This window comes from Oreochromis niloticus, linkage group LG9 (assembly GCF_001858045.2).
Source record: "Oreochromis niloticus isolate F11D_XX linkage group LG9, O_niloticus_UMD_NMBU, whole genome shotgun sequence".
Classification (NCBI taxonomy): domain Eukaryota; kingdom Metazoa; phylum Chordata; class Actinopteri; order Cichliformes; family Cichlidae; genus Oreochromis; species Oreochromis niloticus.
The window spans coordinates 26839129-26852574 of record NC_031974.2 but is presented as its reverse complement, the minus strand read 5'-3'; the positions used below and the strand labels follow the sequence as shown (position 1 = coordinate 26852574).

At 42.9% G+C, this 13446-nt stretch overlaps 1 long non-coding RNA gene across 1 annotated transcript; it reads left to right on the top strand.

The window, feature by feature from the left end:
* The first annotated feature begins 3398 nt into the window (after positions 1-3398).
* LOC112847933 (uncharacterized) lies at positions 3399-4149 on the top strand. Its single transcript, XR_003221776.1, has 3 exons — positions 3399-3448; positions 3815-3949; positions 4087-4149. It is a non-coding gene; the product is annotated as an uncharacterized LOC112847933 (long non-coding RNA).
* The last annotated feature ends 9297 nt before the right edge of the window (positions 4150-13446 follow it).

The window sequence follows — 13446 nt, the reverse complement described above, 5'->3', positions numbered from 1 at the left end:
TAATCACATTTTATGTAAACATTAAAATTAACTAAGTACTGATCTCACTTCAGATTAGTTTCCTTATGTCACATGTATAATCTGATACATATTTGGATTTTCAGCCTTCAGCAAATCCTTAATTTGTCAAAGTGAATTTTAACAATCAAATCTTATGAATGTGGCCACAACTTGTATATTTAACACAGACATAATACTTCTCACAAGAAGACAACAAAAAACGAGGTTTGGGCCAAAAGCAGAGAGGTGAGGATCCACCAGTGAGTTTTCCCCCACAGAGAATGATTGTTTCCTTTGGCAAAAACAACAACAAAAAAACCTCACAGTGGTGCTGCAGTTCATATGAAGTAATAACAGAAATTCAGTATGATAATTACAATTATGTACTTACAAAGAAGATTTATTTATATAAAAGGTGAATTAAAACTGGTAATAGCAGGTGGTTAGTTTGTGATATTACTCATTAGTCTGACCTCATTTCACTGCTTATTTATTCAGTTTCTGTCCCAGTGGCAGGTGGGTAACATTGGCCTTAACCCTTTGCATATGAGTGGGGAGCATTAGCATTTTCTAGCAATAAGCCAGTTTCGTATATCTTTTGAATTAAAATTTAGTTGCATTGCAAGCTCAAAGTCACAGAAAAAAATAGTGAAGGCTTGCGAGTCATGTTGGATGAAGCGATCGCACGAAATACACAAATGGTGCAAAAAAAGGAGCAGCAGGACGCAATGCACCAACAGTTGGAGTGCAAGCTTGAAGATATGGAGAAAAACCATGAAGGGCTGTGATAGGTCTGTCTAGGCACAAACCTATTGCTGGAACAATCAGAGACAACCTACTGCAGCTAGCAAAGCATGGGACACCAGGCAGAACTCATTGCGTGATCTCGTGCACGAGGGAGATGACTGAGACGAGCGCTGTTCCTGCCACTCGAACCCCAGTCACTCTCAGTCAGTACCTTGTCTGTGTGTGTGTGAATGTGGGTCAAGACGTGACCCTGTGAACGCCTCCTTAAAGAGCTTAACCAGACACAGAGTAGGTGTCCTCCTATACTTTAAATCAGAAAGAGAAGGTACGACCTCTCTCATGACCTTAGGATGTGTCTGTATGCCAGAGCACTCAGAATGCACACAGAGTCTTTGCAGACTACTAAGGAGCAGACATTCTACCATTATACAATCGATTATATACCTCTAAGCATATATGATTATATGTTTCTAAGCATAAATAACAATAGAATAGAATAGAATAGAATAATCCTTTAATTGTCCCACAAGGGGGAAATTTGGTTGTAACAGCAGCCAAAAAGACACATATACAAACAAACAGTACACAGGACACAGAACAGAAACATACACAATTTTTGTTACATATTTACATTAAGGACAATGGTTACTATACACAGAGAGTACTGTACAGTTATTAAATTAAATATAAATAACTCCAGATAAGAGGCAAACCAGGTTGTAGTGCGAATCGGTTAATTAACTTATTGCAGTTACAGTGCTGATGTAAACATCTATGATTGTTGGGAGCAGTTCTGATTGTACAGTCTGACAGCTGCAGGGAGGAAGGACCTGCGGAAACGCTCCTTCATGCATCTAGGATGCAGCGGTCTGTCACTGAAGGAGCTCTGCAGTTCAGCAACATTTCCATGCATGGGGTGGGAGACTCTGTCCATCAGAGATGTTATTTTGGCCAGAGTCCTTCTGTCTCCCACCACCTGCACTGGGTCCAGGGTGCATCCCAGAACAGAGCTGGCCTTCCTAATGAGTTTGTCCAACCTCTTCCTCTCAGCTGCCGATAAACCACTGCTCCAACATACAAAACTGTAAAAAATGACAGATGCCACCACAGAGTCATAGAAGGTCTTTAAAAGCGCTCCCTGTACTCCAAATGACCTCAGCCGCCTCAGCAGGTAGAGTCTACTCTGACCCTTCCTGTAAAAAGCATCAGTGTTGTGGCTCCAGTCCAGTTTATTATTCAGGTGAACACCCAGGTACCTATAAGAGTCCACTATCTCAATGTCCACTCCCTGGATGTTCACCGGTGTCAATGTGGTGGGTCTGCGTCTCTGGAAGTCCACCACCAACTCCTTGGTTTTCCCGGCGTTGATCAGCAGGTGGTTCTGCTGACACCAGTCTACAAAGTCCAGAGTCCACTGTCTGTACTCTGAGTCGTCCTCACCTGTGATGAGGCCGACTATGGCAGAGTTGTCAGAGAACTTCTGTAGGTGGCAGGGTGGGGAGTTGATGGAGAAGTCTGCAGTGTAGAGGGTGAAGAGAAACGGTGCCAGCACAGTTCCCTGTGGGGCCCCCGTACTGCAGACCAGTGTATCAGAGACACAGCCCTGTGACCTCACATACTGTGGACGTTCTGTGAGGTAGTCCAGTATCCACCGGGACATGTGGTGGTCCACTCCTGATAGCTCCAGCTTGTCTCTCAGAAGTCGTGGCTGGATGGTGTTAAAAGCACTGGAGAAATCAAAGAACATGATCCTCACAGTGCTTCCAGGCTTCTCCAGGTGAGTCAGAGCTCGGTGCAGGAGGTAGATGATGGCGTCCTCCACCCCAATGCCAGGCTGGCAAGCAAACTGCAGCGGATCCAATGAAGACCTCACCAGGGGACGCAGATGGTTTAGAACCAGCCTCTCGAGGGTCTTCATCAGATGCGATGTCAGGGCTACCGGCCTGTAGCTGCTGAGGTCCTTGGGATGGGAGGTCTTTGGTACCGGTACCACACAGGATGTCTTCCACAGCTGTGGTACTTTCCCCAGTGACAGGCTCAGGTTGAACAGATAACCTAGGATGCCACACAGTTCATCTGCGCAGCATCTCAGGAGCCTGGAGCTGACGCCATCTGGACCTGCAGCCTTCCGCACCTTGATCTTGCAAAGCTCATTCCTCACTTGAAGTGCTGAGATAGAAAGAGTGGATTTTGGGGGAGGGGTGTGTATGTTGGAGTCCACAGAAGCCGGGGGTGGGTGTAATGACTGGGAGCTGGGAGGTGTGAAGCTGAGAGGTGTGAAGTCCTGAGATGAAGGACGGGCAGTCCCTGAAGATGAAGGAGATTGCAGCAGGGGGGACGATGCTGTGGGAGGGGTGGGTGGTTGATCAAACCTATAGGGCTTTGGAGCGTGATGTCACTGGAGGTGGGCCACGCCCCTTTCCGCCATGACAGTAGGCTAGACACAGGATACAGCTTCAGCTATGGTTCGTACGTGTTGTGTTATCAGTTGCAACGTTTGATCACACGATCGTGAAGGCAAGAAGCTGGATAATGGGCTCTCTTTGCATCGTTTTTCAACCTGGAGGCAACGTGAGGGATCCCATGTATCCGATATTACTAAACAAAGACGTCAGGCTTGCATTGCAGCGGTGAGACGAGCGGATCGAGTTCTGTGCAATCCCCAGCTTTTTGTTGGTTTGGTCTCCGCATCTTCTTTCCGGTGAGTTCTAAATTAATTCATATCACTATTAAAATGCTTTTAGTGTTATTTTCAATGTGCTGATGTCATAGATAATGAGATAAAACATGCTAATGTGTGATGCTGCAGAACCACGTCATGTCATCATGTCGACTGAGTAGCTTATGATTTAGCATTATTGCAGGCAAACCAGCGTATGAAATGGATGTAACAAATCCAGACTGGGCACCAACACTGCACATGGGCCTCTAAAAACATACTAAATTGCTCTCATTGTACACTAATCCGCACATAACTTCCAGATGAATCACACTTGTCATGTGCACTAATTTTATCTTACCGCCTTTGTCCTATCCCGATCTTTGCATACCTTGTCTGTGGAGTCAGCGCATACACAGCAAACCAGTTTAAGAATTATAAATCCCTGGAGGCCCACATCCAATTCACGAACGGCTGGGTGCAAGATTTGTCCATCTTTATGCCTCCACGCTGCGACAACTGTACGTTGTCGTTAAGACAAAGGTAAGTCGGTTTGAACATGATAACTTTCTAAACAACTTCCTTGTTACAGTTTTTGATTTGCACGTACAGCCAAACCATCTATATTAGCCTTGGTTCATTACAGACCTTTTATTAAAAGTGGTTTTTGTGTGTTTCAGGTACTGCACTCACAACGACTGAATGAAACTGCACTGTGACCTCGTTGTGTGGACACAGAGAGACCTGTCATACGCATCTTCCCTGATGTGGATTTCTGGGAACCACGTTTAAAGCAAGCACAAGACTTCTTTCTTAAAGTGTGTCTTCCTGAACTTGTTGGGAAATACTTCTCCAAACAACGTGCTGCTCTAAATGGCCTGTAATGTTTCATTTTGTGGTTCAAGATTGATGCCAGCTGTGTGTTGCCATGTAAATAGTTTGCATTTCATTTCTATGTACTTGCTAAGTACATGTGATAAGATCAAGAATAAAAAAAACCCAAAACATGTATACTATTCTTTTCTGTTTTATTGAAACTACTTCACACAAAGTACAATTATTTACAATGAACTACACATGCAACACAACAGCTTTATGAATACTCAACAAGAGCAAGTTTCATTTGGCGCTGGTTTGACAACCACACTGGGGCACATATTCACCAAAACACAGCAAACCTTAACAATCTTATCAAGCAGTGTTGTGTTTATTTCTGCTCTGCCCTGTTCATTGCACACACAATGCTTCGTCTGCCCTTTAGCTTCTGTGATGCTGTCTGTCCGATCACCACTGTCCACATTTACAGGTGGTACCTCAACCTCCACTTGTCCAACACAACTGCTGTCCACAGCTATGACATTGTAATTTTGTTGTTGTTCTTCTGTCAGATCTTCATCGATTACTTCTGCACGGGGCACACCTTCAGACTCTGCAGCTGCATAAAAGCCTGTAAGATAAAATTAGTGCACATGACAGGTGTGTGATTCATCTGGAAGTTATGTGCGGATTAGTGTACAATGAGAGCAATTTAGTATGTTTTTAGAGGCCCATGAGCAGTGTTGGTGCCCAGTCTGGATTTGTTACATCCATTTCATACGCTGGTTTGCCTGCAATAATGCTAAATCATAAGCTACTCAGTCGACATGATGACATGACGTGGTTCTGCAGCATCACACATTAGCATGTTTTATCTCATTATCTATGACCTCAGCACATTGAAAATAACACTAAAAGCATTTTAATAGTGATATGAATTAATTTAGAACTCACCGGAAAGAAGATGCGGAGACCAAACCAACAAAAAGCTGGGGATTGCACAGAACTCGATCCGCTCGTCTCACCGCTGCAATGCAAGCCTGACGTCTTTGTTTAGTAATATCGGATACATGGGATCCCTCACGTTGCCTCCAGGTTGAAAAACGATGCAAAGAGAGCCCATTATCCAGCTTCTTGCCTTCACGATCGTGTGATCAAACGTTGCAACTGATAACACAACACGTACGAACCATAGCTGAAGCTGTATCCTGTGTCTAGCCTACTGTCATGGCGGAAAGGGGGCGTGGCCCACCTCCAGTGACGTCAACTCCAAAGCCCTATTAAGATATTTATTCAGGTCATTCAGCCACCCCAAGTCTCCTGCAGCCTGGGGGGTTGGTTTTTGTCCTGAGATTGTCTTCAGGCTGTTCCAAACCCCTCTGATGTTGTCCTGTTGCAGCTGCTCTTCCATCTTCCTCCTGCCATTTTCCTTTCCCTGCCTTATCTTCCATTTCAGCTTCTTCTGAACAACTCTCAGCTCCTGTTTGTCTCCAGATCTGAAGACTCTCTTCTTCTCCTTGAGGAGAGCCTTAATTTCAGGATTTATCCATGGCTTGTTGTTAGAAAAACAACGTACCTTTTTGATGGGTACGGTGTTGTCCACACAGAAGTTCATGTAATCCATAATGCAGTCTGTGATGCTGTTGAGGTCATCCTCTAGGGGCTGCAGAGGTCGTCCCACACAGTAGAATGGAAACAGTCCCTCAGGGCCTCTTCAGTCTCTGCTGACCATTTCCTTACTGTGCGTTTCACTACTGGTTCTCTGTGTACTAGAGGTTTATACACAGGCTGGAGATGAACCAGATTGTGATCTGAGCCCCCCAGGGGAGGGAGAGGTGATGAGCTGTATGCCTCCTTGGTGTTGGCATACAATAAGTCCAATGTTTTATTGTCTCTGGTGTGGCAGGTAACATACTGGGTGAAGGTGGGGAGAGTGGAGGACAGGGAGATGTGATTAAAGTCCCCAGAGATCAGGAAAAGGGCCTGTGGGTGCTGTGTTTGGAGTCTGCTGGTTACAGTGTGCAGGACCTCACAGGCTGCTGCAGCGGTAGCAGAGGGCATACACAGTCCACCAATATAACTCTGACAGGCTGAAAGTAATGTTTGATGAAGCACTCAGGAGAAACACACAAATGTTGGAAGAGAAGGAACAACTGGAAGAGACACAAAGAGAGATGCAGGATGTTCTCCACGACTTCAAGAAGAAAAATGCAAACCTGCAAGTGTTTTATAGCAAAGTAAAGGACAAAAATATTGAACTCAAGGAAGAGAAACAACAGCTGGAGAAAAAATGCACAGAAATGCAGCTCAGAAAGCAAGAAATGGTGAACAAAAATACACATTTGCAAGGAATGTATAACAAAGTCCAATACACAAATGGTGAAATGCAAGAAGAGAAGAAGAAAAGAAGAACAAACACAAAAAGACGTATTTGAAGAAATGCAGAGGAGACATCAGGAATTAGAAGCCATGCAAGACAACTTACAACTAAGAAATGAGACCATGCTTAGACACAGAAAGTGCAGAGAGAGAAATATAAACACCTGAAAGAAAAGGACCAAGAGAAGCAAGAAGCATTAGAAGAACTGGAGAAAGGCTGCCAGAAAATGGAGATGCAGCATGAAGAACGTTTCATTGAGATGACAAACCTCATAATACAAAACAAACAGCTGCAGAACTGAGCCTGAAAAAGAAGAGAAAGTATTTTGGCTTTTCTGGAAGGATTCTGGTGCTTCTTCAGTTCAGCCTGGACAAGATTAGCCTCATCTTTCACCTACAGGGGCAAATGATTCAATAAATGATGCAAATAAATCCAGCATGTTTCAGGTTCTTATTCAGCTTTAGTGTTGTTTAGAAAGATTACTGATGGAAATGAGCATTTAGCAATACTTCAGAAAAGTTGAATTTAATAACTCAAAGTAACTTTTACTTTACATTTTCAAGTGTTAAGATGAGTTGGCAGGTTTAAGTTGGATAACAGGAACCAGTTCAAGAATAATTCACCTTAACTGAATAATTGATTGAAAATAAATGTTAAGTACAGTCTCACTTTAATCGTTTCCCTTAATTTCATGGAGAAATATATGTATATGTATGAGTATTAGTATATTAGTGTATGCATTAGTGTACGGGGAACAACCAACAAACTCTGAGTCTGTGAGCGGAGACAACGAGCAGCAGTGTAATTTGTAAAAAACTTGGATAAATAATCTGGGGCCTGGCCATTTAGTGCTAGAAAACAAGAATTTTAAAATGAGTTCGAAAATCTATTGGGAGCCAATTTAAACAATACAAAACTAAAGTAATGTGAACTCACTAGAACGTGTTAGTAGTCTGGCCGCTGCATTTTGTATAGCTTGGAGGCAAAAAAGAGATGGTTTGTCCAAGTATGTAAAATCAGTATTCATGCAGAAAAACAGAAATGAAAAACATCCTGGATGTTGTGCACTAAGTTGGCCTTGTCTCCTCTTTGGTGATCCAATGGAGACCTATGCATCCAGACAGAGTTCAAGTTGGAGTCTAATGACACAGACCTTGTTTGCCCTGTCTCTATTCTCAGACTCATCTTTGTCCTCAAAGTTTGAACCCACGGAAATTACTGGAAATGTGTTTTAGTAGATTACAGATACGAACTTAGTGACCAAGTACACTGTACAAGGTGATGTTCATAGTTGTTGCTTTGTGGCAGCTGTGCTCCAGGCTGTATGGTGGTTTATATGGTCAGGGGCTTCTCTCAAAATGAGATGGTCCATGATCTTCTCACAGAGGAACTGTGCTCCACTGATCTCCTCATCACTCTCCTCCTCCTGGGCTAAAAGCTTTAACTGCTCCCTCAGTTTCTGTCCTTTGCAAAGTACAACAAACAATAAGAGAAATTTACCAATTTTGCACTGCACTAAAACTCAACTGCTTGCAGGTTTTCTCCATCGCTTTGGTTCATTTCTCTTTGGCCGATATATCAAATATACTCAGTGTATCACGAGTTTTTCCACGTACAATGGTTAAAATAGCTTTATCGTAACCATCGAGTATAAATTGTCATGGAAATATTAAGCTGCCTGCATTAATTCACTGTGAGCTTTTTTTTTCTCTCACACACTGCGAATGCATCATTATTTCAGTTCAGTTCAATTTTATTTATACAGCACCAAATCACAACAACAGTCGCCTCAAGGCACTTTACATTGTAAGGCAGACCCTACAATTATATATACAGAGAAGAACCCAACAATTATATGACCCCCTATGAACAGAAAGAAACCTCCAGCAGAACCAGGGTCAGAGAGGGGCGGGGCCATCTGCCGCGATCGGTTGGGTGAGAGAAGGAAGAGAGGACAAAAGACATGCTGTGGAAGAGAGCCAGAGATTAATAACAAGTATGATTCAGTGCAGAGAGGTCTATTAACACATAGTGAGTGAGGAAAGTGACTGAAGAAGAAATACCTGTCATCAGTCTACACCTATTGCAGCATAACTAAGGGAGGATTCAGGGTCACCTGGTCCAGCCCTAACTACAGTGGCTTTCAAAAGTATTTGGCCCCCTTGAACTTTTCCACATTTTGTCACATTACAGCCACAAACATGAATCAATTTTATTGGAATTCCACGTGAAAGACCAATACAAAGTGGTGTACACGTGAGAAGTGGAACGAAAATCATAAATGATTCCAAACATTTTTTACACATAAATAACTGCAAAGTGGAGTGTGCGTAATTATTCAGCCCCCTGAGTCAATACTTTGTAGAACCACCTTTTGCTGCAATTACAGCTGCCAGTCTTTTAGGGTATGTCTCTACCAGCTTTGCACATCTAGAGATGGAAATCCTTGCCCATTCTTCTTTGCAAAACAGCTCCAGCTCAGTCAGATTAGATGGACAGCGTTTGTGAACAGCAGTTTTCAGATCTTGCCACAGATTCTCGATTGGATTCAGATCTGGACTTTGACTGGGCCATTCTAACACATGGATATGTTTTGTTTTAAACCATTCCATTGTTGCCCTGGCTTTATGTTTAGGGTCGTTGTCCTGCTGGAAGGTGAACCTCCGCCCCAGTCTCAAGTCTTTTGCAGACTCCAAGAGGTTTTCTTCCAACATTGCCCTGTATTTGGCTCCATCCATCTTCCCATCAACTCTGACCAGCTTCCCTGTCCCTGCTGAAGAGAAACACCCCCAGAGCATGATGCTGCCACCACCATATGTGACAGTGGGGATGGTGTGTTCAGAGTGATGTGCAGTGTTAGTTTTCCGCCACACATAGCGTTTTGCATTTTGGCCAAAAATGTTCCATTTTGGTCTCATCTGACCAGAGCACCTTCTTCCACATGTTTGCTGTGTCCCCCACATGGCTTGTGGCAAACTGCAAACGGGACTTCTTATGGTTTCCTGTTAACAATGGCTTTCTTCTTGCCACTCTTCCATAAAGGCCAACTTTGTGCAGTGCACGACTAATAGTTGTCCTATGGACAGATTCCCCCACCTGAGCTGTAGATCTCTGCAGCTCGTCCAGAGTCACCATGGGCCTCTTGGCTGCATTTCTGATCAGTGCTCTCCTTGTTCGGCCCGTGAGTTTAGGTGGACGGCCTTGTCTTGGTAGGTTTACAGTTGTGCCATACTCCTTCCATTTCTGAATGATGGCTTGAACCGTGCTCCGTGGGATGTTCAAGGCTTGGGAAATCTTTTTGTAGCCTAAGCCTGCTTTAAATTTCTCAGTAACTTTATCCCTGACCTGTCTGGTGTCTAAATCCAATCGAGAATCTGTGGCAAGATCTGAAAACTGCTGTTCACAAACGCTGTCCATCTAATCTGACTGAGCTGGAGCTGTTTTGCAAAGAAGAATGGGCAACGATTTCAGTCTCTAGATGTGCAAAGCTGGTAGAGACATACCCTAAAAGACTGGCAGCTGTAATTGCAGCAAAAGGTGGTTCTACAAAGTATTGACTCAGGGGGCTGAATAATTACGCACACCCCACTTTGCAGTTATTTATGTGTAAAAAATGTTTGGAATCATGTATGATTTTCATTCCACTTCTCATGTGTACACCACTTTGTATTGGTCTTTCACGTGGAATTCCAATAAAATTGATTCATGTTTGTGGCTGTAATGTGACAAAATGTGGAAAAGTTCAAGGGGGCCGAATACTTTTGCAAGCCACTGTATATGCTTTACCAAAAAGGAAAGTTTGAAGCCTAATCTTAAAAGTAGTGATAGTGTCTGTCTCCTGAATCCAAACTGAAAGCTGATTCCACAGAAGAGGGGCCTGAAAACTGAATTCTACCTGGTGCGCTGTGCTGATCATGCGTGTTCATATACTAACAGATAGGGAAAATATGGTGCCAGCGGGAGTTTCAGATGAGCGAGGGAATGAGACTCACTGTTGTTTGGATTTCAAAAGGAGGATGTCAAACAAAATGTGCTAATTTGTAAAACATGCCGTAAAGCTATTGACGCAAAAGGTAGACCACAAATTTATTCCACCAGCTGAAAAGTCATCCTCAGACCTCCTGAACCTCCATCTGCAGTAACAAACGGTGCCAAAGTGACCTCACATCAGCAGATAATCCTGCTAACTTTAATATGTGTTCTTTGTTGCCTCAGTATGTTTCCAGGTGATTGTAGGTGTCATGCCCATTGCTTAGTTCATTGTTCGTAAGCACAGGTGGACTCACTGATAGAAAGAGTATACATTTTTATGAGTTTTCGGCAACTACAGCAGCACCAGGAGCTGCCTCATCTCACTCTTCTTCTTCTTCTGCTGGATCATTGCTGGTAAGCTGAAAGATTCAGATGGCTCACTAATCTGTGGACAAACAAAGCGACCCTCACCCTCATAGTCACCCTCTACCATGTAGGCGTTTGTGCTTTGTTTGCCTACATGGTAGGCAAACAAAGCAAAAAACACCCCCAAAACTATTTGTTGAACTAAAAGAACCGGCGAAAAACTAAAAGACAAGAACATTTTAATTTTACTCCATTGTCTTTTCTCAGAATCAAAACTAATACAGCAGTTATATCACCCTAAAGACTAATATCTTTTATGATCAAGTTAGTAGGTTTGAGTTAGTATTACTGTTAAAACAACAAAACAAACTAAGCTTACACTACCTAACTTATTTAAGTACTTCGAGCATTTGGGTTTACACTGTATTTTCATACGTACTGAGGTGTTGTCATAAGATGTTTTTGTCTGTGTGTGTGTGTGTGTGTGTGTGTGTGTGTGTGTGAGACCACACTGTTGGGTCTAAACATATGACTCTGCTGGAATCAGACCACGAGAGACTACAAACAGAATACAAGAGCCACTCGGACGGTTTACTTGCTAGGTTAACAAACAAAGTTGAATACTCTGAACATGGTTTAACAAACAAAGCTCGAAGAGGGAGACACAAAGGGCAAACTGCATGTTCAGTCCTAAGGAGCAGCCACTGAGTGAAAGACCTCGAGCCTTTTGTAGCTGCAGGTGAGCACAATCAGCCACTGATTGCCTCTTGGAGTATCATGGGATCCCCAGGCAGCCAATCATCTGTGTGGACTGTCACACTGCAATCTGCATAGAAGAGGGCTGGCACAGGTCTCCAAGTAACCAATCATCTACGAGTCCTAGCACACTTGGATTTGCATGAATAAAAAAGGCAGTCTCACTCCCTCCAAGGCTCAGGGCCGTAACAGTCTTTGTTGCCTTTGCCTTTGTGGCGGGGCGTGGTCTGCGTTGCTGCTGCAGGGGAGATGGGCGCAACTGCACGGCATTTGCAATCACGCCTTGCCATCATAAAAAGCTGGTATGTGATCAGCTGGCGGCTGAAAAGTGGTGTGTGTTTCGGAACAGCAACTATGTGTGAGTCAATAAAGAGATGCTGAAAAGAGTCAGTTACTTTGACATCTGACATCATATATTTGCTTGTTCTTCATAAACAGTCAAATAGATCCACTGTGCCTGATCTGATTTTTTTTTTTACAGTTTTAATGGCAGAAGTTCTACCTGGTTATTCTGCTAGTATCCCTGTGTTGACTTTTGGGGGGGTCTCACTGTATATAACAGTACTGTGAGAGTTTAATGTTAATTCTGTAGAACTGCTCGAGCACAAAAGCTTACATTTTAAAACCAGGACTTTAACTTTGATCACAGTTTCTACAGTGAGTTAAAAATATTTCCACAGCACCTCCGAGAACTTCTATCAACATTTTTCTAATACTCTAAATTCCTGATCACCACCTTCATTCATGGGTGTTGGAATGTTCATGCGTCTCAATAAAGTTTGTTTCAAAAGAAAAAGACTGACACAGGCATGCCATCAGTCTGCAGTGAAGTCATATGCAACTTAGAAAGTCTCTCCATGTGCTGCATTCAGGAGCAACAGTGAAACGTCTCAACAGATGGCTGCTCTCCAGAGTTTAGAAGCAGTTTGGATCACTTTGAATGACAGCGATTAAAAGGAGGTTTTTGTATCAGTACTAAGCTATGTTGATTTTAACGCTGAAGTATTTTTCAGGGAACTTTACTGATAATTAGGAATTTAGAGAAGGATACAAAGTCACTTCATTATTTAAAAAAAGTTACAACACAAAGTTAAACAGTCAGAAAGTCATTTACAGTTTTTCTCAGTTGCTTTGGTGCATTTCTCACAACAGAATTAAACTTTGCACAATAGTTAGTTCAACCTCCACAACATGTAGTTGTTTTGGCACAACCTTGTGGCGGTTTCATGTTCATTTTGTCCAAAGGCAAATGCCTCTCCATAAATTACTTTTCTCAGGTGAACCTTATCTCACACTAATGAAAATTGGTGTGTGTTACTCTTACTTGCAACCAATGAAAAGCCTCTTCTACCCAGTCATAGGTGAATCGCGTTACAGTATCCCCTACTCTACAAGTATATATATAATGTAAACCAACAGACAGGATTGGCATGAGGTGCATACTGAATCTACAAAAGCTTGTGATGACATCACAGCAGAGTCCTGCAGAGGGTGGATTTGCCACTCCAGGAGATACTTTCCTCGCTGCATTGCGAGGGATAACATCTGTTGTGATGTAGATGAAAATATGTGGCCAGACAGACAGGAACGTCTGGATGTGCCAGAATGATTTACTGTACTGTTACATGTGCTGTTTATTGTTCACATTAGTGCACAGCTCTACCAAATGGGTGATTTTATGTTTACATGTATTCTACAGTGAACAAGTGACTGTAGCATATTTTTCTTTTGCACAATTCTGTAGGATTAC